Source organism: Callospermophilus lateralis, chromosome 3, assembly GCF_048772815.1.
Source record: "Callospermophilus lateralis isolate mCalLat2 chromosome 3, mCalLat2.hap1, whole genome shotgun sequence".
Lineage (NCBI taxonomy): Eukaryota > Metazoa > Chordata > Mammalia > Rodentia > Sciuridae > Callospermophilus > Callospermophilus lateralis.
The window spans coordinates 171,861,182-171,884,990 of record NC_135307.1 but is presented as its reverse complement, the minus strand read 5'-3'; the positions used below and the strand labels follow the sequence as shown (position 1 = coordinate 171,884,990).

Below are 23,809 nucleotides of genomic sequence, written 5' to 3'. Positions count from 1 at the left end.
GTGGACTTCCTCCTGGCAGGGTGGCAAGGGGGCCCTCGGAGAGGCTGCCCTGGATGAGGGTGGCCAAGCTTGGAGCCTCCGGTCTGTGGCCCATTCTGGAAGGCTGAGTGCTGGCCAGAGGGCCCAAGAAGATGCAGCATGGACTCCAAGCTGGGCACAGCCATGCACCCCCAGGGCCCTCCCAAGCGCCTGGGCCTGTGCTCCAGGAGGCAGCTGGCCTCCAGACTCCACCCACAGTGAACAGGGCTGCTGAGAGGCCTCCGCTTCCCCCGACTCCCCTCCCAGAGGGCAGAAGGAACCCCCCAGGAAAGGCAGGAGGAACCCAGGAACACCTCACCTGCGCCCCTCCCTGGTCCCTCTTCATGTCACAGGGGCAGCACAGGGAAAGCATGAGGGCAGGAGGTCCATGCGCTCTGAACTGGACTAGTTAGGACCAGGCCTCGAACAGGGCCTGACCCAGAGTAGCTATTTCCTAAAGTTTGGAAACGATTCCTCCTTTATCATCCATCAGTTCCACTTTGTAGAGCAGAGTTCTGCAGGTACGCAGTCAGGTGGGAAGAGTCTAAGGGAACACAGAGGGGAAGGAAGGAGAGATTTGACAGAGCTGAGTTGAAAGCAGGTGGAAGAAACCAGCGCAGGTGTGCACCCCAGCAAAGTGCACCTGTTACAAAGGGGCTGCACCTGCTCAGCACTTGGTCTGGTTTCCTCACCTCTCCAAGCCTAAATGTAGTCAAATGAACTAAATTAGTTAAAAACAATTTCACTGATATAACATTTAATCCAATAGACAGTCATCATGCAAACAGCGTTGAAAAATTGTGATATTTTCCATACTTTTTTCTTTAGTCTGAATTTCCTACAAAGTGGAATGTCATCTTAACAAATCAATAAAGTGGTGTTGAACAGCAACAAAGAGTTGATAGTGCTTTAGTTTTTCAGTGTCCAATATTAATTAAAATTAAATAATATTTGCAGTTCAGTTGCTCAGTAGCACTAACCAGATTGTGAATGCTCAGTAACTACACATGGTTTTGGCTACCATATTGGAAAGAGGGCTCTTGGTGACCTTCCTCAGGAAAGCCTACCTGACACCCCAAATGGGTCCAGGCACTCCTCTTGCGTAGCATTTATCACAGCCGTATGAACATTTTAATCAGTTGCATTTTGACTGTTACCCTTAATAGATTCTAAGCCCCGGAAGACAAGGACCATGTCTTTAGCCCACTACTGTGAATAAGTGCCAGGAATCCAGAAGGTCTTCCATGAATGTTTGTTGGATGGACAGATGGATCCATAGAGAAATGGTTGTACCCATGTGCCGCAGTCTGACTGGGCACAAAATCACGAGCCACTCAAACAGGAACAAACTTTATTTTGAAACTCCCGCCAATGCCCTGTATGCTCCCGGGAAAATATGCCGACCCACACACACAGGAAATCCCTCCTCCGGAATTCCCTCCTACCGCACTTCCCCAACCAATGGGAACTCTCCAGGAGTCCCGTAGCAGGCCGAGGTGGACAGCAGGGGTCTAATATCCATTTGAATGCAGATCTTAACATAATCATATCATCTCAATGGCTTGCTGGCGTCACCTTTCAACCAAAAATGCCATGCGTCATTACTACTTGGCTATGGCTCTTAGCACCCATGGATGGATAGAAGGATGGACGGATAGATGGATGGACGAACAGACAGATGGACTCATCCATGGATGGACAGACTCATAGGTAAAGAAGTAAAGGAGGACGTGTGCTATGGAGTAAGTGGAAGGAGAACACTCCCGGTGAGAAAGCAAAGAAGGCCTCTTGGAGGAAGGGGTTGGCCTCCAGGGCCTCCTGCACCTGCTCCTCAGCCTCAGTCACACCATCTCCAAGGAGGAGGCTGGTCATGCTGAGATTTGGCCGCAGAGGGTGGGGAGCTGTGGGTGGCCAGCCTTGTGAAGCTGGAAGGCTTGAGGAGAAGTGGGGAAATCAGAGTTCTCCTGTGGGTGTCCTGGGACGAGCCAAGGTACCCACAGGGCTCCCCCAGGCTGGGCCGCTGGGCAAGACTCGGTTTTCTCTGGGGGGAGCTGTGCCAGTCTTCTTCCTGATTCCGGCACCAGTGAGAACTGGATCCCACCCCCTCAGTGCTTGTGGGAGCCCTTGTTATGACTGTGGGCCCCTATCCTGCCCAGAGGGACCAAGGGACCAGAGAGCGACAGGGAGAAAAGATTCATCAGCTGTCCTTGAAATCGGATTCCATGCTCCAGGGACCCATGGAGACTCTTCATCCTCACCCAGGCTTAGAGGGGGCTCAGTTCAGCATCACCTTAGGGCTCATGTCACTCTGAGGCTCCTGCAAACAAAATGCCCATCTCTTCCCAAGAGGGTGACCAGACCGTCTGAGGGTTGGGCCCTTCCTTGTTCGCCCGCTCCCTGCTGAAGCCATCAGGGCTTAGCACAGTACCACGTGTCACAGGAAGTCATTTCCTCACCGATGGACTCATTCCTCCGACTCCTAACAGAGCATCAAGGATGCACCAGCTACCACTCCAGGACTGAGAGGTGAGCTGTGGACACACAGGTCTCTGTCCTCAGCAGGGCTACATTCTAAGGGGGAGAGTGGACATCAAGGAGGGGATAAGCAGCACAATTCCCTGGAGGGTTAACTGGCGTGTAGGAAAATAAAGAGGGCAGGGGACACAGAGTAACGGGGTACGTTTGAGACAGGGTACCCAGGAATATGGCTCTGGGGGGAGGCATGTGAGCTAGGACCTGCAGGAAGGGAGCCATGGTGAGTTCCAGAAGGAGCGCGTCCCAGAGAAAGGAAGGCAACATTCAGGGCGGTCACGAGTGGGCACAGTGGCGGGAGCAGAGTGGCGGGTGCAGGTGGTCATGGGAGAACCCTCGGGGTCGGATCACGCAGGTTATAGTGAGGGGGTGGCATTGTCCTCTGTGTGCAGTGCGTCGGGCTGAGGTCAGGGCTGGGTGGGATCCAATGTGCAGACAGAAGCTTCACACACTGGCTGCTGTGGGCTGGGGGGATGGGGTGGAGGTAAGGGACCACTGTGTCCAGCTGCGGCCTGCTGGACCCAGGAGTCTAGGCTGGGGAGGAGACAGGAGGTGGGAAGTGGAGAGAGACTGGAAGACTGATGGCATATGGGGGTTTCCAAAGACCTGGCATGGCCAGTGGCAGTTGCACACCCTGTAATCCCAGTGGCTCGGGAGGCTGAGGCAGGAGGATCTCACAGTTCTAAGCCAGCCTCAGTAATAATGAGGCGCTAAGCAACTCAGTGAGTCCCTGTCTCTAAATAAAATACAAAATAGGGCTGGGGAGGCGGCTCAGGGGTTGAGGGCCCCCAGGTTCAATGCCCTGTACCCCTCCATCAGAAAAACAAAAAAACAAAAAAACAAGACCTGGTATGGGATGAGACCACCTTGGAAAAGAAGCAGAGAAGAAAGGGAAGCAGGAGGGTCCTGGGTTGGATTCTGATCTGATCTCTCTCTGCTACCACTTGCTGGGGAGCTGGGGCCAGGTCTCGGGTCTCCACCATGGAGGGGCTGGGCCAGGTGATCTCTGAGAGCTCCTGTCCCTTGAGCCTTCGCAGACCTGGGTTCACTTCCTGCACCCCGAGTCCAGCCACTCAGGGGCCTGCCCAGCCACAGTGTCTGCTGGGCCTGGTCTCTTCAGGGGCACAGGGCCCCACACGCAGAGGGACTGACGGGGATTCTGAAGCCAGGGCCAGGCTAGTTATGTGACCCATGCTGCCACCCGCCCTTGGCACGGAGGGGGTGGGGGTGGAGGTTCCTCAGGGTGCTAGGCATCAGGACCAAGGACCCCCACGGGACCCCTCCAAGACATTCTGGTCCCTGTCAGCACCACCCTCCACCATCTCTCCTGCTCTGTGACTCCAGGAAGGTGGCCTTGGCTTTTCTGCTTTCAAAGATGAACAAATGGTGTCGGGGCAGACCACACCAGGGATCCTGATTCAGACCAGCGTCTCCCAAGGCGGGAGCCAGGGTCTGGCGTGCAGAGCACCGCCCACCCTAGGCGCAGAATCAGAGAGGCCCTGGAATCTGCAGGTGAGCAAAACACATCGGCTTTCCTGCAGATTGAGTGAAAGCTTGAGAACGACTTGTTCAAGCCAATGACCCAGCTGGGCTCCAGCGGCCATGGTGTGGGGGGTGGGCGGAGGAGGCAGAGGGGCGCTGGCCCCGTGGCCACAGGCCCCTTGTCCCTCAGGTCTCAGCTCACACGTCTACCCCAGGAAGCCTTCCCCCAATCCCATCACCCCCTGAGCAGAGGAGACCCTGCTCTGAGCTCCCCCAGTTCCCTGCCTTACAGGGCACCCATCACACCTGATTACAGGTCGATCACCCCTATTACCTCCAGACCGCGCTCTCCAGTAAGGATGAGACCATCCTGGTCTGCAGGGAAACTCCAGCACGTAGCCCAAGGCTTGGCACACAGAAGGTGCTCAACAGATGTCTGCTCGTGAGCAAATGAAGGAAGAGAGAGTTCAGACTTCCAGGGTCAAGGTGGTGGACTGGTCCTAAGAACTCCCACTCATCTCGGGGTGAGGCTTGGTTACTGCCTCCTGTCCCACCTCTGAGAAGACCCGTGGAGGGACTGGGCCAGGTGATCTCTGAGAGCTCCTGTCCCTTGAGCCTTCCCAGACCTGGGTTCACTTCCTGCACCCTGAGTCCAGCCACTCAGGGGCCTTCTGACACCGGCCACCAGAATCACACCCCCTGGGGGAAATTCAGACTCAGAGGTGAAGGTCTGACCGGCTCCTTCACTGCCTGCTCGCCATCCCTGAAATGTTGTTTCATTAACCCAGCCACCTCCTTGGGAAAATTCTAGCAGCTGAAGAGAGGAAACAGGGGAAAGAGAACTGGGGCCGTAGGAAGCCTCTGGCTGTTTCACCCAGTCCCAGCATACCCCTGTGCCCAGGGGCTGAGGACTTCAGCCACATCCATTGCTGGGCCCTGAAGGCTCCCAACTGCAGAAGAGGGCAACAGTGGGAGATGCTGGTGACCATCAGTGCCTCTGCCCCAACAGTGGCCTTGATGGTGGACTCTCAGCTCCTTGACTTAAGTGGGCGCACGTGTGGAAGGGAAACCCCGGAGACGCGCCTTGATTGACGGCTCCCAGCCGCGGGAGCAGCCGGCTGGATGGGGAAGTGTGGAGGCTCCTTTGAGCTTCTGAGAAGGAAGAACTTTCTAGCAATCAATGCTGTCCAACAACGAAACCTCTCACCTGCTGAGGGCAGAACTTCCCACTCTGGGGAGGAAAGTTCTGGCTGAGCAGCTGGGACAGAGAGAGGTTTCTAACACCCAGGTCACAGCACCTCGGGGCCAGGAGATGGGGCTGAGGAGGGAACTCGGCGCATTCTTTCTAACAGAGAGGAGAGAGAGAGGGGAGGAAGGAAAAGAAGAGAGAAAGAATCAGAAGGGAGGAGAGGATGGAAAAGAGGGAATTTTGGATTTTTTCTCCCATTGTCCAGGCAAAACCCCCAGGTGTGTGTGTGTGTGCACGTGTGGGTGAGTGTGATCTGGGGCAGCATAAAGTGTCTCACTGACGGTGGGTGACCGTGGAAAAGATGAGAAGCCCAGGAAGTCAGTCTCCAGGTCCTTCCCACTTTACGGTGAAGAGACTCATGTGTGAACCTCAGATTCATGGATTTGCTTTTCCTTCATGTGCACATGTAACACCCTTTCTAAGGCACGCTGGGGCCCAGGGGCAAAGGGATACATCAGAATACGTCCCTGCCCTCAAGTCAAGTGAGGAGACGGATGTTTAAACAGATCCTCAGAGTGTGTCCTGGTGGCTGCTCCAGCCAGGGCCCAGCCAAGATGTGTGCATAGGTCACCCAACCCCAGAGCCATTCATAGAGGAGAAAACATGAGGCCCAAAGGGTCACTCAAAGGGTTCATCAGGGCCATCCGAGGGTTGAGCCCAAGACCCCTAAGCACAGAGCCTGTCCACCTAAGCCCTGGGCTCCGAGGCTGTGCGGTGAGCAGCTGGGGTTGGGGGGGAGAGATCAGAGGAAGCTCACAGCAGAGGAATCCTGGAGCTTGTCTTGAGAGTCAAGGAGGTTGACAGTTTGACGAGGGGTCAAGGCACTCCCTTCCTCAAGAGATGGCCCAGAAGTCATGCTGAGAATAGCGAGGGGTATGGGATTTACAGGAGGCAGACTGGTTCAAACTTCAGTCCCCCGTTTTAATAGCTGTGTGAGCATAAACCAGTGGCCCAACCTCTCTGTGCCTCCATTTCTTCATGTAGTCAAGGGAGGGAGGTTATCCTGAAATTAGAGATTATACACATCATCCTGATTATTAGAAGCCATTTATCAGAGTTTCCCAAATTGGAATCCCAGCTCTGCTACTTACCAGGTGGGTAACCTTGAGCAAGTTGCTAACTTCTCTGTGCCTCAGTTTCGTCATCTTTAAAATGGGAATGATAAGAGCAACTACCAGGTAAGGTTATGAATCAAAATCAAGCCATGTGAAGGGCTTAGAAGAGTACCATGCACAGCTCGCTGATAAAAATTGGCTACACTTTAATACTTATGTGCTACCTACCAGCCTGAGAGAGCCGTGATTTTATTCATTAACAAATGATTGTTGAGGATTCCCTACATTCAGGGCAATAGTCAGGGTGGGTCCTGGAATTTCTAGTGTTTGCAGGCATGGCTGGATCCTGGATACAAAATGAAATTTATTTTTGACGATGAGTGTGGGGAGAACAGGGTTTGAGTGGGAGAAAAGAGGAGACAGGCGGCCGGAGAGAGAGAGAGAGCCGGGCAGATGAAGAAGTGTCTTACATTTTGTCATCTTAGAAGCACTGGTGAGCCTGCGGAGATTTCCAATCCAGGGAATTCTCATTCTTAGAATTGATGAGTCCCCAGTTGTAAACACTCTGGGAGTCGATGTGCCAGCTAGGACTCCAAGATGACAATCCTGTGGTTTTGTGACTCCTTAGTACTTCTCACTGGCCGTGGTAGATGGCATTAAAAATGGTCACAAAATGGCTTCGGGTTTCAACTCCTCCGACAAGTCAAGAGACCAGAAGTCGTTACTCCTGTTTTTTAAAAAAGAAAAAGCTGAAAATCAGTGACTTTTCTTGAAACTACCAGAAAACTGAGACTTCAGGGCAGAGTGCACCCCAAATATCTAGGAAGTGAGGTGCAACCAAAGAGAGACAGCATGCAGAGCTGCTGGCTGGGAGCTCCACCCTGGGCCAGCGGGAACCCTTCAGCTCGGGCTGGGCTGGGAGGGAGACCCTTGGCTGGAGGCCAGAGCCTCGGGGAGGAGGGAAGACCTAGGGAGAGTCAGAGACAGTGCCTCCTCCCCCAAGGCCCGGGCAGGAAGAGGCCAAGAGTAGCCAGGCCTCTAGGCCCTCTAGGCCCTTTCCCCTCCTTTCCAGAGGGAAGCATTTTGCCAGAGCACAATTGTGAAACCCATCCCAGCCAGGCAGGGGGAAGTCACCCAGCCCCCTACTTCCTGTTTGGCCTAAGAGGGGAAAAACGGGGGGGGGGGGGGGGGGGGGGGGGGAAGCTTCCCCTTAAGGAGGAAGAGGAACCCCAAACCAGGCCGCACTTCTGCCGTGAGAGGCCCCCAGAAGACGACAACTTAGAGGGTGGCAGACCCCTCCCTCCCCACGGTGAGTGCCTCGGTGTCGCAGTCACCCTGGACATTTTCTAGTGTCACCTTCGTCCTAGTTCCTCACGGTGGTTGATCTAGGTATCTCTGCCTCACTGAACTTCTTCCTGGTGACCACCTCCCTGTGGCACAGCCTCCGTCAGCCTACTTGACAGCTGCACAGGGACTGCAGATTTGCCACAGTGTCCACCTCTCAGTCGAGGCTGACCTCTAGGGACTCCTACCTGCTTGTTTAAAACCCACCAATTAAAATTTCCCACAGGAAACCTATTTGGATCTCACTCTGGATCCAACAAGGGCACCAGTGCGTGGGTCCCCCAGTCTCTCTTGTGCTCCCTGACCTCTGTGTGGGTGGTCTCTGGATGTACCATGTACCCCCAGGACCTGTGAGTAATAAAATCTTTACTTCCATCTTGTGTGTCTCCTAATTACTGATGAGGTGCTCTCCATTTTAGAGATTCTATATTAAAACACTCCCTGACAATTGACCGCCACATCCATAAGGCTGCAGTGTAATCAGCAGATCACAGCTGCAAGACACAGACTCTGAAGAGCACTACAACAGGAAAGCTCCAGGGCCAAGTCAGGAGAAGAAAACAAGACAATAAGGAGTCTTGAGGCCATTTTTGCCCACCAAGCATTAAGTGGAGCCCACAGCCTAGCCAGGTTAACATCAATCCTCTCTCTAAAGTTCCATTTTCTTTGGAATTTATCATCCCATAGGACACACTCAATTTTTGTCAAAAACTCACAAGGCATACTTGTGTTGATTTCCCAAGGCTGCTATGACAAATTACCATGAGCTTGGTGACTGCAACCAACAAATATTTATTGTCTTACTTTTCTGAAGGCCAGAAGTCCAAAGTCAGTATCACTGAGCTGAAATGAGAAGCTGTGCTCCTTCTGAAAGACCAAGAGAGAGTCTTTTCTTACCTCCTCCAGGTTCTTTGGCTTGGACCAAATCACTTTAATCTCTGCCTCTTTGGTCCTATCACTTTTTCCTCTTCTGCCTCTCACTCTGCCTCACTCTGCCTCTCTCTTTTTAGGAGTTATATGATTATGTCGAGGGTGCACTTGAATGATCCAGGATAATCCCCCATCTCAAGATTCGTTATTCAGCCTACCATAGGTGCCAAAAGGCCAGAAAAAAGAAAACACTGAAAAGACAAAACGATCATCAGAAGCAGACTAAGAGGAAACACAGATGCTGGAATCGTCAGATGAGGAATTTAAAATAACTATAATCAATGTGTTCAAGATTGTAATGGAAAAACGTTTTCCAGAAAAGGTCATTTGTTAAGAAACTAAGCAAATCTTATCAAATTTAAAAAGACTGAAATAATATAAAGTTTCTCTACCACGAAATGAAACCAGAAATCAATAACAGAAAGAGAACTGGAAAATTTATAAATAAATGGAAATTAAATAGCACATTGTTAGCAACCAATGAGTTAAAGAAGAAATCACAAGGGAAATTAGAAAAGACGGAGACAAAAAAAAAAAAACACTAAAACTCATGGATGTATCAGCAGTGATGCCTAAAGAAAAATTTATAGCTATAAATATCCGTCTTAAAAAAGAAAAAAAAGACATAAAATCAATCACTTAATTTTATACCTTGAGGAACTAGAAAAATAAGATCAAACCAAACTCAAAGCTGGCAGTAAAAAAAAAAAAAAAAAAAATAGAAAAGATGAGATCAGAAATAAAGAAAATAGAGAATAAAAAAACAATACAAAAAATGAATGAAATAAAATGTTGGTTCTTCAAATAAAGGTAAACTTTCAGTTAGATTGACTAAAGAAAAAAAGAAAAATCAAATGACTAAAATCAGAGTTTAAAATAGGGACATATAACCACTTTTATAGAAATAAAAAGGATTGTAAGAGAGTCCTATGAACAATAGAATGTTAACAAATGTTATAACTAGGTAAAAGGAATAAATTTCTAGAAATATACAAATTTCCTTAACAGATTTATGAAGTAACAGAAAATCTCAACAGACGTTTAACAAGTAAAAAGATTTAATTAGTAACAGTAACAACAGTAGTACTAAAAACTTCTCAACAAAGAAAAGCCCATGACTTGATGGATTCATTTGTGAATTCTACCAAATATTTAATGACAAATTAACTCCATCCCCTCCAAATTCTTTCAAAAATAGAAAGAAGAGCTGGGGATATAGCTCAGTTGGTAGAGTGCTTGCCTCATGTGCACAAGACCCTGGGTTCAATCCCCAGCACCGCCACCAAAAAGAGAGAGAGAGAGAGAGAGAGAGAGAGAGAGAGAGAGTGTGTGTTTAAGATGGGAATACTTCTTTACTCATTCTATGAGGCATGACATGGCCTGACTCTAATGCCAGATAAAGACATCACAAGAAAAAGAAAATTATAGGCCAATATTTCCTATGAATCGAGATGTCAAATGCTGGAAAACTGAACTCAGAAATCTTCTTAAAGGATTATATGCCATGACCACAGGGGATTTATCTCAGAAATTCAAGGGTACTTGCACATTAAAGAAAAAGAGAAAAAACAAACAAACAAAAAAAGGTCAGTGTAATACCTCTCATTAATAGAGCAAAGGCACAGGGAGGAGGCAGAAACCCACATGACCATTTGACCATTATCTCAAGTGATGCAGAAAGAGCATTTGACAAAAAATCTAAACCCCTTCATCATAAAAACAGACAGAAAAATAGGAATAGATGAAAAGATCTTCAAAATGATACAGGGCAATTATGAAAAAAAGTCAAAGCTAGCACTGTATTCAGTGGTGAAAGATCAAAAGCTTTTCCCCGAAGGTCAGGAACAAGGCAAAGATGCATTGTACTAGAAGTTCTGGCCACAGTAATTAGACAAGAAAAATAAATAAAAGGCAAACAATTGGAAAGGAAGAAGTGGAATTATCTCCACTCACAGATCCTATTTATAGAAAGTTTCCAAGAATCCACAAGAAAACTACCAGAGTTAATAATAAATGAATTCAGCCAAGTTATTGGATACAAAATTAATATCCAAAATCAACTATATTTTTATATACCAGCAATGAACAATTTGGAAAAAAAATATAATTCCTTTTAAAATGGCATCTAATAGAATCAGATACCTAGGGATAACTTTAACCAAGGAGGTGATAGACTTGTATACTGAAAACTACAGAACATTTCTAGAAGAAATTAAAGACATATAAACAGAAAGATATCCCATTCATGGACAGACAGACTTAATGTTGTTAAAATGTCAATACCACCCAAAGCAATCCATTCCTATCCAAATCCAGACAGACTTTCTTGCAAAAATGGCAAGCCAATATTTAAATTCATGTGGAATCACAAGGAGTCCCAAATATCCCAAATAACCTTGAAAAAGAGAGACAACATTGGAAGACTCACTCCAGATTTCAAAACTTACTATAATGCTTTTATATTAAAACACTGTGATACTGGCATAAGGATAAACATATGGACATATGAAATAAAGTTGGAAGTTCAAAAATAAGCTTCAACTGATTCTTGTTGAAGGTAATAAGTCAGTCAACCAGTAACACAGTCTCTTCAACAGATTGTGCTGGGACAACTGGATTTCCCCAGACAAGAGAATGAAGTTGAGTCTCTACCACATACTACACACAAAACTTAGATCACAATAGATCAAAGCCTCAATATAAAAGCTAAACTCATAAAAGTTTTAGGAGACAACATGGACAGAAATCTTCATAATCTTCATAACCTTCGATTTGGCAGTGGTAACTAAAGCATGAACAACAAAAGAAAACAGATAAATTAAAATCAAAGTTAAAAATTTGTGCAGCAAATAACATTATCAAGAGAGTGAAAAGTCAGCCTATGTCATGAGAGAAAATATTTGAAAATTATATATCTAATAGGGATTAATATCCAGAATATATAAAGAGTTCCTATAATCCAACAACCAAAGATGACAAAGAACCCAATTAAAAAATGAGCGAAGGACTTGACTGAAAGTTTTTCCGAAGAAGATATACAGTTGGCCAATTAGCACATGAAAAGTACTTAAATATCACTAGTCATTAGATAAGTGCAAAATCAAGACTATTTCATTCCTACCAGGGTGGCTATAAAAATATTTTTACAGAAAATAACAAAGTGTTGATAAGAATATGAAGAAACTGGGAACTTTGTACGTTGATGGTAAGAATGTAAAATGGTGAAGACAGGATAGAAAATTTGCCAATTCCTCAATACTAAACACAGACTTATCATGTGACATAGCAGTTCCCCTCCTAGCTTTATGCCCCCAAAGAATTGAAAATGGTGCCTCAAACAGACAAATAGTATATAATTCTATTTATATGAAATATCTAGAACAGGTAAATTCACAGAGACAAAGAGTAGGTTAGAAGTTACCAGGGCTGGGGGAAGGAGAGAATTGAAAATCACTCCTTAATAGTTGCAGAGTTTCTGTTTGGGTATAAAAAAAATGGAAATAGATAGTGGCAACATTTGCACACCATTGTGAATATAATCAATGCCACTAGGTTATGCATTTGAAATTAATAAAATGGCAAATTTTATGATTGATATAAATATATATATAACCAAAATAAGGAGAACACACACACACACACATACACAGAGATGTAGAATAACAAGTGATAGCAGAGAAAATGGAATCTTCTTATATTGCTAGTGAGTTGTAAAACAGTGCATCTGCTTGGGTAAGCAGTTTGGTGATTCCTTAAAATGTTAACTATAGGGTTCCCATGTAACTCAGCAATTCAATGCTTAGACATATACCTAAGGGATTTGAAAACATATCCACACAAAAATGCATATGCCAATGTTCACAGCAGCCTCATTCATGAGAGCCACAAAATTGAAACCAAGCAAATTTCCATCAATTGATCATGGAATAAACAAAATGGAATAGCACAATGGAATAGTATGTCATAAAATGGAACATTATTCAGCCATAAAAAAGAAACGAATTACTGATAACACGCTACAACATGGATAACATTTTAAAACCCGCTAAGTGCAAGAAGGCAGACAATATGGAATCCCACTCTATGATTCCATTTGTATGAATAGGCAGATCCATGGAGATAGAAAGTAGATTAGTGGTTGCCTGGGCTGTGGGGAGGGGAATGGGAAGTGGTTGCTTACAGGGATGGTATTTCTTCTTGATGATTAAGAGGTTCAAAAATTAGGTGGTGACAATGGCTGTACCTTTTTTGAATATACTAGTAAACATAGACTTGCACACTTTTAAAGGGTCAATTTTATGGTATGATATTCTACCCCTATTTTTTTTTTCAGAATCAAAAAGATGCGTGCTGGCAGAGCCACATACATGTCAGACAAATCAGGCTTTAGGATGGAGACGATCACAGGGATAAACAAGGCCACTACATAATAAATGGCTCAAATCTCCAAGAGGTGATAGTGATCTTGAGCTCCAAACAATAAGGTATCAAAATTCACAAGACAAAATTAATAGCACTGAAAAGAGAAATAGACAAATCTGCTATTATGGTGGAGACTTCAAAGCCCCTCTTTCAGTAATTAAAAGATTAAGCAGGCAGAAAATCAGCCAGGCTATGAATAGCCTGAATAGCACTGTCCATGAACTTTATCTCATTAACATGTTTTAAAATTTTACCCATGTTGTAGTGTGTTATCAGTAATTCATTTCTTTTTTATGGCTGAATAATGTTCCATTTTATGATATACTATTCCATTGCACCATTCCATTTTGTTTATTTGATCAATTAGTGGACATTTGCTTGGTTTCGATTATATCTATCCAATCACAGCCAAATGCACAGGTGCTGCTCAAGTGCATAGGAAACAATCACAAGTCGGACCATGTTCTGGACCCCAACACACACCTCACCATCAAAAAAATTAGAAATCATAAAATTATGTCATCAGACCACAACACAGTTAAACTAGAAATCAGTCACAAAAATATCACTGAATAGATTTGGAAATGAAACAATACATTTCCAAATAAACCATGAGTCAAAACAGAAGTCTCAAGAGAAATCAGAAAATATTTTGAACTAAGTGAACACACAAACTGTCCAAACTGGTGGGATTCAGTGTTTGCAAGGAAATTTATAGCATTCATTTGTACATTAGAAAAGAGGAAAGTTCTAAAATCAACAGCCTAAACTTCTACCTTACAAAAATAAAGAACAAGAAATTAAATCTAATAGAAGAAAACAATATAGATTATCACATAAATCAATTAAATTGAAAACAGTAGAGAAAATTGATGAACCTAATGCTTCATTAATTTAATTAATTAATGAATAAAACTGAGATGCCTCTAGTCAGACTAAACAAGAAAGAAAAAGAGAAGACACAAATCCCCAACATCAGAACAAAAGAGGAGCCAGGTACAGTGGTGCACGCCTTAATCCCAGAAGCTCAGGAGGCTGAGGCAGGAGGATCTCGACTTCAAAGCCAGCCTCAGCCACAGGGTCTCAGTAACTAGAGGCACTAAGTAACTCAGTGAGACCCTGTCTCTAAATAAAATACAAAATAGGGCTGGGGAGATGTCTCAGTGGTCGAGTGACCCCAAATTCAATCCCTTGCACCAAGAAAAAAAATATCAAAAGAGGGGTCACTACTGCTGATTCTGTGGACACTGAAGGGGTCATGTAAGTATTGATGAGTTTGGATAGAAACAGGAATCCTTGCACTCTGTCCAAAGCTATGCAGGTGATGGAATCAAAGCCATTATGGAAAATATATGAAGAAACTTAGAAATAGAACTACCATATGATCCAGCAATCCCATTACTGGGTACACCTCCAAAGGAAATAAAACTAGTATGTTTACATCTACTCTCCATTTTTATTGAAGCTTATTCAAAATAGCCAAGATATGGAATAAGTGTCTATCAACAGATGGGTAAAGAAAATGTGGTGTATAGATAGATAACTAAAATGGAATACTATTCAACAACAATAAAGAAGAAAAGCTATCCTTGGCAACAGTGATAAACGTAGAGGACATTATGTTAAGTCAAATAAGCCAGACATGGAAAGAAATAGCACGTGATCTTGCGTACATGTGGAATCTAACAGAGTCGAACCCTTAGAAGCAGAGAAAAGAATGTTAGTTATCAGGGGCTTAGGGGTGGGGTGGGGAGGGTTGGAGAATAAAAAGAAAAAAGAAAATAATGGGGAGGTATTTTGTATTTGTGGACTGTAAGTCTCAATGACATCTAAAATCTCAATTTTAGATGTCAATTCTACCCAATTTGATTTACGGGCTCAGTGCAATCGCAATCAAAACCCCAACGTAGCTTTGGGTGGATATTGATAAAGTGATTTTAAGCTTTACATGGAAAGGCAAAGGTACTTGGATAGTCAACAAAATTCTGAGAAAGAACAAAGTTGGAAGACTCACACTGCCCAATTTTAAGAATTACTGTAAAGCTAAGCAATCGAGACCCTCTGCTCAAAAGAACAGATACATAGATCAAAGAAACAGGGAGCTCAGAAAAATAAGTAAATAAGGTCAGTCAACTGAGTTTGATACTCAACATCATTTGTCAACTGGAAAATGCAAATTAAAATGCAAACTAAAACAAGTACCGCACCTCTGTTAAAATAGCTAATATTTTTTAAAAATGGCCCAAACCAAGTCCTGACAAAGACACATGGGAGCTCTCGTTTATGGCTGGTGGGAATGAAAAATGAGACAGTCACTTGGGAAGACAGGCGGTTTCTTAGCAAGCTAACAGATTTACCATATGACCCAGCAATTACGCTCCAAGGTATTTACCCAACTGATTAGAAATCTCATGTCCGCACAAAAGCCTGCACACCAGTGTTTATAACAGCTTTTTTCATAATAAAGCTGGTAGCAACTGAGATTTCTTTTAATAGATGATTGTATAAACAAACAAGGAAACATCCCTACTATCAAAAGGAACAAACCATCAATCCACGTAACAATATGAATGAGTTGTCAATGCATATTGCTAAAAGAAAAAAAAGCCCTCATGACTTCTTTAAAAGGCAAAAATGATAGAAATAGAAAAAAGATCAGTGGTTGAAAGAGGTTTGGAGAAAGGAAGACAGTCAACAGCGGGGAAGCACAGTGGCTATCTTAGTGTTTGTGTTTGTTCTGTTGTTTGGGGTGCAGGGCCTCGCCCATGCTAGGCAAGCATTCTACCACTGAACTCCACTCTCAGCCCTCACAGAGGATATTTCAGAGCCATGAAACTATTCTGCATGGTACTTGGGTGACAGACTGATATTTCTGATAACATTCAGAACAAACAAAGAGCTTTTATACTATCCTTCTGTTATGATCCAATTCTCAAGCTGGGGTTGTGGCTCAGTGGTGGAGCACTTGCCTAGCACATAAGAGGCACCGGGTTCAACCCTCAGCACCACATAAAAATAAATAAGTAAGCCATGCATGGTGGCACAGGCCTGTCATCCCAGTGGCTCGGGAGGCTGAGGCAGGAGAATTGAAAGTTCAAAGTCAGCCTCAGCAAAAGTGAGGCGCTAAGCAACTCAGTGAGACTCTGTCTCTAAATAAAATACAAAACAGGGCTGGGGATGTGTCTCAGTAGTTGAGTGCCCCTGAGTTCAATCCCTAGTATCCCCCTAAATAAATAAATAAAGTTATTATTTATTTTACAACTAAAAATACTTTCTTAGAGTGCTCATTTGTCAAAAGTCACCAATGTAATTAATTACACATATGATTATCAATAATTTATAATACAAATTATTAATTGGTAATACAAATTTGATCATCTCACTGAAGGGCATGGGAAATTGAAGTTTTAACTTTGGAAATGACCCTAAACTAGAAGACTCAGATCAAAAGAACTATCCACAACATTGTACTCTAGTTAGTTAAGTTGTTTCTCACAGGGATACAGGTGAACAACTCTTTAAATCCAAGCAGCTGTGTACCAGAAAGGAACAATTAAGAAAATGAGTGACAGGTGGTAGGAACCAGACCAGTCACTGTTGAGGCAGGAGGTTGTGAATTACCAAGGGGAACAGGATAGAATGAGCCCTGTGACTGGGTTAGAACCGGATACAGTAGGAGCTGGGATTGTGGCTCAGTGGTAGCACACTTGTCTGGCATGTGTGAAGCACTGGGTTTGATCCTCAGAACCACATAAAAATAAATAAAAATAAAGGCATTGTATCCACCTACACATCTAAAAAAATTTTTAAACAAAAAAAGAACCAGATACAGTAGCATGAGCTCATGTCCAGCTTAATACAAATACAGAAGGAACTTGTTATGTATATACGTGAGCTACTGTACATACACATATGTGTGTATGTTTCCTAGGGCAGCCCACTAAGAGGGGGTCCCCAGTATCAAGGAGCACACTCAGCCCCCGGGTCTCAATCTTGAATCCCATTCTCCAATAAAAGGAACCAGGACTCCTTGAAGAAATGGCAATTTGTAAAACCCGGACAGAAGTACACAAGGTGAGCCTGGAGCATGTCTCTACGTCAAAGAGACATGGGGGCCAACGGAAAGGGCTCTCAGGAGTCAAAGTGGAACAGTTTGAACAGAGAAATAAAAGGCTGTGTTAGATCATGACTCTAAGTATAAGATAAATATCTGTGAGTGCACATCAATGTGATAAATTGTGGAATAAATAAAAGAAGAAATCCAAATAACTTATATCAACACTTGCCCCTGGAGGAGGTAGAGTATAATTCTCCATCCTCGCTGAGGGGCTACCCGTGGCGGCTTCCTGGTATGGGTACAGTCTGGATAGGGAGTAAGGGTTCGATGACAGCGGAGAGGCCTGCAAACTCTGTCCCAGCCAGGTGAGAACTTAGCATGAGAGATAAGGGATGTTGGTGGCATGCTCTCTTGACAGGATGTGTGGAGAAGGACCCATGGCCCCTGTGGTCTTCAGCCCCAAAGCCCATACCCGAGTCTGATCCCAGGAACAACATCTGACAATCCCAATCTGAAGGACCATCTACAGAATGCCTCTCCACTTCTCCCCAAAACTGCCAAGGTCATCGAAAACAAGAAAGATCTGAGAGGAGCCTACAGAGATATGGTGGCTGGATGCCATGTGGTTTCCTGAGTGGGAGCCTCTTAAAGAAAAAAAGGCACCAAAGGAAAACCAATAACATCTGAACAAACTATGGCCTTTTGCTAATATGATGAAGAACCAATATTGGTTCTTAGTTGTGCTAAATGCACCAGAATAATGTGTTAACAATAGGGGAAACTGGGTGGGGGATTATAGAAACTGCAATATTTTGATAGATCTAAAATAAAAATCCTAGCATAAAAATCCATCCTAAAATACAAATTGTATTTAAATGTATCTTTTGAGGGTGATGGTGGGGGGGAGTCTGCTTATACTCAAATAGAGTCCCTTCTACCACTTTGAATGTTTTATGGCTATACATACAAGTGGGGTTCATTTGGTGCCACCACCACACAAGCACAGAACAAAGTGTGTTCCACTGCAGTCCTAGTACCTCCTCCCTCCCTCCCTCCCTCCCCTTCTGCCCCCAACCCAGCTCCCCCTCCCCTACTCCTCTGGCTTTCCACCATCTATTATTATTTGTGCAAATTGTTTCTTTATAGATATGCACAAAGGTGGAGTCCACTGTGGTACGTTCGCAGGTGCACACAGAGTAATTTGATGTATCCTTAATGGCCACAATAGTTCATGTCTCCTGCATTGACTTTGCCATGCCTCCTGGGGAAGAGTGCTTTCTGTTTCCCCACCTCTTGAATCTGGATTGGCCTTGAGGCTGGCTTGTGATAGGATTATGGAAGTAAACGCATCATGGAGTCTCAGGAGACCTTGGGATGTTGCTGGATGATGTTGTGGGCCTCGCTGTGGCCCACACACCCATCATGCCACCGCCAGAAGCCAGCCAATTGCCAGACACATGATTGAGTCCATCTGAGACCACCCAGCCTCCCCCTGGACCTCCCTGTCTGATTCCAGGCAAGGAGCTAAGGCAAAATGAGCCAAACTTGGCCCCGATCCACAGGGCCACCCAGCTGACCCACAAGAGTAATAACAAGAGCTTTTTGTTTAGTCACTGAGTTTTGGAGCGGTTTGTTCTATAGCAATACCTAAGTGATTCACTGGAACCGGAGTAGAAAAATACACAACGTTATTTGTTGTGACATTGTGATTATAAAAGATTAGGAGCAACTTCCAGGTCCATCAATAAAAGATTGATCCAATAATTTTAGGAGCTCCATAGAATGGGATACTACAAAGCCATTCAACAGAATGAGGCCCACTTAGGGAAACCAATATAGAACAAATTCCATGAGACATTTTTAAGTGAAGCTGCTAGATGCAGAAAAGTACATAATACAAAGGAAGTTCCTGGCCCTGTGAAATATTTCTATCTCCCCAACTCTGGGAGGATACAGACAGAACAATGGCTGTCTCTAGCAAGAGGAACCCGGTGGCTGATGAAAGAGTCCGAGGGAGACTTCCCTTTCCCTCTTTTTTTTTTTTTTTTTTGAATCATGTAAATGTGTTATCTATTCAAAAATAAACAAAAGCAAAATGTAGAACCTCCGGTGCTTTTCAAACTCAAGAGTTTATTATTCTGTTTCCAAGATTCATTCCCAAGATCCACGGGGACCACAGATAGCAACACAGGAATGAGGCCTGTTTTCTCCTCCTCGCCCCATGCCTCCCTCTCCCTCTCTCCCTGCTTCTCTCTCCTCCCTGGAAGACAGCTCCCACCTTGTTTCCTGGTTTTCCAGCTTCAGCAGAGGCCAGCACAGCCTCGCCGGCCACTGGAGGGCAGCGCAAGGCTTCCTTCTCTGGGAGGAACTGAGGTCTGCCCAGAATAGGAGCCTGGCTCTGACAGCAGAGGCTTGGCCTTTAAGTTAAAAAAAAAAAAAAAAAAAAAAAGTCTCAACGTGGGTTTAAGCCCCACCCCCAGAACCTCATTCCAGGCCCCAGATCCCCCGTCACTACCCTCCCAGCCCCAGGCCAGGCACAGCAGTGGAGACCTAGATGACCCACTGCGCGTGTCCCTCACCTCCCCCTACTCGCCTCTATAAAACCACTCGTGAACTTTCCCTTCATGCTGCTGAAAATGAGCAATCTCTATCATCAGGATCCCTGGAGGGTTCCACTTACTCCCTGCATGATCTTGAGAGAGCCCCCTTTCTGCCCTGAGCGACTCCCCATCTGTACCCTGGGAATGGTGAACTTAAGAATGCATTAAGGACTTGATTCCTGACTTTGAACTGAGCTCCTTACAGACTGTGTTATGCCCCATTTTACAGAAAAGGAGGCTGAGGCCCCTGACGGGCAGAGGCACTGCTCAGTGACCAGCAGAATTTGAATCCAGATTTCTCTAGCTCCTAACCCCCTGCTCCCACCACTTAGTTTATCCCGCCTCCAAGAGCTGCCTGCGGGAGGTTTCAAACGGGAGGTAGCTGCTAAGCAAAAGCTTTGAAGGCGGCGATGTTAACTGAGCCCTCTGCGTGCCAGGCCCGGGAAAGCCCCTTCCCTGGGGACAGGTGTTGTGGCATTCCTGCGCCCGGTTGGCCAGGCCGGGAGAGGGAGGCTTAGAGCGGCTCAGGACCACCCCCAGGGCCCGCGTGTGGGTGGAGTGGGCCGGGTCGCAAGACCTAGGGTTGCCACCGGTGGTGCTGCTTGGGCCCTGCTCTTCTGCGTTCCCAGGGGCGGGTTCCGGCGACCCCGCTCCAAGGCGCTGCGCCCGGGTCTCAGGCCTCCTTAAATTGCCCTGAGGATTCTGCAGAAGCGCTCTCGCTGCAGGCTCGGGGAGGAGGCGGGGTGCGGGGGCCACTAGGACCTCAGCGCCAGTCTCGGGTCCGCCGAGCCAGGTTTCGGACCGGTTCCCCGCCCCTCTCCTTCCCCAACCGGGAGGGGCGCACAGCTGTGGGGCGCTGGAGCGCAAGACGCACCCTCCAATCCGTCCTTTTTTGCAAACTGAGTTCCTGTTTTCATGCAAATGCCTTTGTTCCCGCGCCGGGGACTGGAGGACCGAACCGCAGCTGACGAGGGCTGGGCGCCGCTTTTCCGCCTCGCTTCTATTTGGCCTGAAAGACTCCAACGCGCCGGGAACAAAAAGGCCGGTGCGCGGCAGCCAGCGGCAGGGGCCACGCCAGCACCACTCCTGGAGCATCTGCCAGAGGCGGCGGCGAGGGCGCCCGCACGCTGAGCAGGGCTGGTCCCTGCCAGCCCCTCACTTGGCATCACCCAGGGCAAGGGGCCGTCCGCCCCTGCCTCGGTTTCCCCAGATGCACTGGGAGATGTTTTGCATCAGGGCTCAGCCCCGTGCCAGCTCCTCGCTGGAGTTCCTTTATCCAGGCGCTGTGGGAGGCGGCGGTGCCGACGAGGAGACTGCTGGGAGGGAAGTCGCCTTTCAAAGAGGGAAGGAAGACACACAGACACTCATGTTTCAATAGCAACAAGTGTTTCTATCAGAGCAAACAAATGCCGTGCTTGCACGAGCCTCTGTTCCAAATATTATGTACACGTTACCCCGTGTAATCGCATCGCCTCGAACCTAGGAGATTAATTCTCACCTCCTTTTACAGAGAGGAACTTGGACGTTGAGTCTTCTCTTCCAAGGAAATAGGAAGCTGAGCAATACACTCATGGGGAATCCATCCAACAGCATACCCAAGTGCCAGCAGATGGTGGAGCCTAGGTTTGGACCTAGACGGTTCAGCTCCAGGCGGAGCCCTGGGATCATCCCCTCCCTGCACTCCTGGGTGTGCTAGGAAGAACTGACCGGCCACTGTCCCCAGCCGACCAGTGCTGGAGGAGAGCTCTTTCCCAAAGGGTGCCAGCCAGCATCTCTATGCATGGGGCCACTTGTTGAGGCCTGAACAGTGACAGAATTCAGCCAGGCAAAGAGCTGGCACTCCAGGCAGAGGGCACAGCAAGGGCAAAGGCCTGGGGTGGAGGGATGGACTGAGCATTTCATGATCAAAGGAAGGTCAAGGGGCACTTGCCTGCCCTTGAAGCCAGTTAGGGGGAGCTGCAGAAGATGGATGACGGAGGAGGCTGGACATAGTCAGAAACCAGGTGGACAGGCTTGGCAGGCCAGCACGGAGCTGGGTAGAGTTGTGCTGTCCTCACGGTGCTGATGGTGCTGTGTGCCCAGGGTGCTCTGGTGTGGCTAGGTGGGGGTGGGGGGTCCTCCAGCTGAGCTGTGTAGACTTGGAGAAGGAAGCGAATTACCCAGGCCTTAAACACCCCCCTCGCATCTGGCCTCCTGGCTTCCAGGAGGTTGGTGTTGACATTCACCACGTCCCCAGCCTTTGTCTCCAACACAAACTTGGAAATGTCAGATCAGCTAAGCCCTCAGTCTTAGAGGCAGGGCTGAGATGGAGGCTTAGACTGTAGTGACTCCCACCCTTCTGGGGGCAGGGAGACATCTACCTGATCTACTCATGGATCCCAGCACCCAGCACCCAGGCCAGGGGCATGCTGCCCTGCTCCTCACACTTTCAAAGGACCCTCTAACCATCTTCCAGCTGCATGCACCCCACAGCGCCAGGGGACACATCTGCCCAAGCCCATGTTCTCTTTCTAGGATATTCCAGGTTCCTGGGATCCTAGAGCTCCTCGCCTCCAGGTCCCAGACCTGCTTTCTGGCCTCTGGTGTGGCCAAGGGTCACTATGCAGTGTGGGGTGTGGGTGGAGCTGGGACATGCAGCCTGAGATGTCCACAGCCCTGGGTGGAGCTGAGGGTGAAAGGGGAGGTGGTGGGCTGGGGGTGAGGGGCAGGGCTGGGCCGCTCTCTGCACTCGCCTCCGCACAACCTCTGACAAAGTCGGAGGTGTCTAAATTGAACTTGGCCTTCCAGGCAGTTCCGCGGTTGTTCTAACCCAGCAGAAGGACAGAGCGGTTTTTCCTAAGCATGGCATTAGCTTGATTTATAACTTATAAATATTTAGATTTAGGGGTGAGTGGGCACCAGCCTCCCCAGGATTAGGGGTGGGTGTGGCCCAGTGCATAGCAGATCTTCAATCCTTATCAAATAGATGGATTAATCTCATTTAATTTAATCCTCACACAGACTCTGTGGGGGAAATCACAACGTCTGTGTTTTATTGATGAGGAAACTAAGTCTTGGCGAGATTTAGTGACTGGCCCAATTCGTCAAGCTAGAAAGTAGCGGGGACGAGCCGGCGGCCTTAACGTGTCTGGTTCCACAATCTATTGCAGTGGGTTCATGACAGGCTTGCACCCGTTATGAACGCATTAAGTGGATTATAAATGTTTGCACATGTCACTAATTGGTCTTCGGGGACAGAAGCACTGTTTACAGTACATCTTCCCTTCTTGATTCATGCTCTACCTCCTCAGGCACCTTTGGGAGGCAAGAAGGAGGAGATAAATGCTTCATTTTACATTAGTGGGTAAACTGAGGCCCCAGCAATAGCCCAAGTGTCATCAGAGCTCAAACAAAACAAGAAATTCGGAGGTAGCCAGGCCAGGGCTGGATTATTGCTGTACTGTTCTCAACGTCCACCTCCTGGTCTGGGCTCATGGTGCATTGCCGCGTTATAAACTGCCCCCAAACTACAACCATTTATTTTATTTTTTTACCATTCCGTGAGTCAGAAACGTGGACAAGGCTCAGTCTGGTGATCTGTCAAGGATCCATGGGGTCAGAGTGACTAGAGTCACTTGGTCACATTTGATCTATGCTTAAGCCCATCTGGAAGATCCAGATGGTTATATTTGGTTAACTGGTGACTTATTGTGGGTGAGAGGAATACTGTGCTCAGCTGGGTCCCTCTTCATGTAAACCCAGGGCCTCTCCAGGTGGCCACTCCAGCAGGGTTGCTGACCTTGTTCACAGCAGCTCATATCTTCAAGAGGCCATGGCAGAAGCTACCAAACCCTTCAAGGATTAGGCCTAGAGGTGACTTAGCATCATTTTCACCCTACTCTATTGGTCCAAGTAGTCACAGTCCAGCCCAGATTCAAATGCAGAGAAATAGACTCTTTCTCTCCAGGCATTTTTAATGTACCACGTGACCCAAGATGGCTGCTTGAGATGTAGCCACCACATCTCATATTCCAGGCAGCAAGATGAAAGGGAGAGGGGTTGGGGATGTGGCTCAAGCGGTAACGCACTCATCTGGCATGCACGGGGCGCTGGGTTCGATGCTCAGCATCACATACAAATA

At 46.8% G+C, this 23,809-nt stretch overlaps 1 non-coding gene and 1 gene segment (V, D, J or C); one reads left to right on the top strand and one right to left on the bottom strand.

Annotated features, from left to right (window-relative positions):
• Window positions 1-23,809, bottom strand: part of LOC143394878 (Ig gamma chain C region-like) — a 96,399-nt gene that overhangs the window by 11,855 nt on the left and 60,735 nt on the right.
• On the top strand, window positions 9,820-9,892 carry Trnam-cau (transfer RNA methionine (anticodon CAU)). Its single transcript has one exon. It is a non-coding gene; the product is annotated as a tRNA-Met (tRNA).